The sequence below is a fragment of the Schistocerca cancellata genome, chromosome 2 (assembly GCF_023864275.1).
Source record: "Schistocerca cancellata isolate TAMUIC-IGC-003103 chromosome 2, iqSchCanc2.1, whole genome shotgun sequence".
NCBI lineage: Eukaryota > Metazoa > Arthropoda > Insecta > Orthoptera > Acrididae > Schistocerca > Schistocerca cancellata.
In genome coordinates, this window is record NC_064627.1 from 63739407 (window position 1) to 63740848 (window position 1442).

Below are 1442 nucleotides of genomic sequence, written 5' to 3' on the forward strand. Positions count from 1 at the left end.
CGGTACAGATGGGCCCAACAACATGCCGAATGGACCGCTAGGATTGGCATCTGATGAGTGCCGCATATGCCTTCAACCAGACAATCATCGGAGACGTGTTTGGTGCCAACCCGGTCAGGCTGAACGCCTTAGACACATTGTCCAGCGAGTGCAACAAGGTGGAGGTTCCCTGCTGTTTTGGGTTGGCATTATGTGGGGCCGACATACGCTGCTGGTGGTCATGGATGGCGCCATAACGGCTGTACGATACGTGAATGCCATCCTCCGACGCCGCTCGACTAGAATGGCCAGCATGTCCTGCAGACATGAACCCTATAGAACACGCCTGGGATAAATTGAAAAGGACTGTTTATGGACAAAGTGACCCACCAGCCACTCTGAGGGATCTACGCCGAATTCCGTTGAGGAGTGGGACAATCTGGACCAACAGTGCCTTGATAAACACGTGGATAGTATGCCACGACGAATACAGGCAAGCATCAGTGCAAGAGGACGCGCTACTGGGTATTAGAGGTACCGGTGTGTACAGCAGTCTAAACGATCACCTCTGAAGGTCTCGGTGCAATGTGTGGTTTTCATGAGCAATAAAAAGGGCAGAAGTGATGTCTGTGGGAAAATTATTGTACATGTTCCGGAACTCTTCGAACCGAGGTGATGCAAAACGTTTCTTGCTGTGTGTGTATGTAAATTGAAGGGAGCACTACTGTCAGTTGCAAAGGGACATAACGGGCAATCAGCGGCGACGAACGAAATTATGTATCATACCTGGATTCGGACCTGGGATCTCCTGATTACTTTTTCTTTTTTTGATCGCAATTTGTTAGTGATTTTTCATTCTCTTTGTTCGGGGCGGACGTACCACGACGTTTGTTCAAGTTCATCGTCGTTCCACTGACTTTTTTTTTTTTTATTACATAGGGGGGCTAACCCTCTGACCGAACACGCTGAGCTACCGTGCCGGCTGAAATGTGGAACGCTTGACGATTTTGCGTGTCATGTTTGCGCAGGGGCCACGCTAATCTTCTCTGATAGTTCCAATTTTAGTATATTTACCGCCGAAGCGAGTACGCTTACTGGGCAGGTGTGTTAAGCACTGCGCCATCTGGGACTCGCCGTTACCGCTCCTGTGCAGACTATGTTGGCTCACCTCACGGCCGATCCACACTTCCACCAGTCTATCCGCAGTCGCTGTCCAGCCCGTCTATTTACTCACTGTTCGCTACTCTGAGACTCCCATAGGAGGCCGGAAGTATTTGTGCATCCACACTAAGGAAATTGCATCCATTGTCCAGCTGGGAGTACCTATTATGTGAATGCGTGGTGTCTGTTCTTTCGGGCACTGTCACTGTTCACAGAACGCAGGCCAAGTCTCGTCTTCGTATTACTCTGTACTGATGCTGTCGAAGCCTGCGAACAAAGTGGGGTCGACCAGCGATGAGCAG

At 50.1% G+C, this 1442-nt stretch overlaps 1 non-coding gene across 1 annotated transcript; it reads right to left on the reverse strand.

Annotated features, from left to right (window-relative positions):
• Positions 1 to 962: 962 nt before the first annotated feature.
• LOC126163349 (U6 spliceosomal RNA) lies at positions 963 to 1068 on the reverse strand. The gene has a single exon (XR_007535236.1). It is a non-coding gene; the product is annotated as a U6 spliceosomal RNA (small nuclear RNA).
• Between the last annotated feature and the right edge of the window lie 374 nt (positions 1069 to 1442).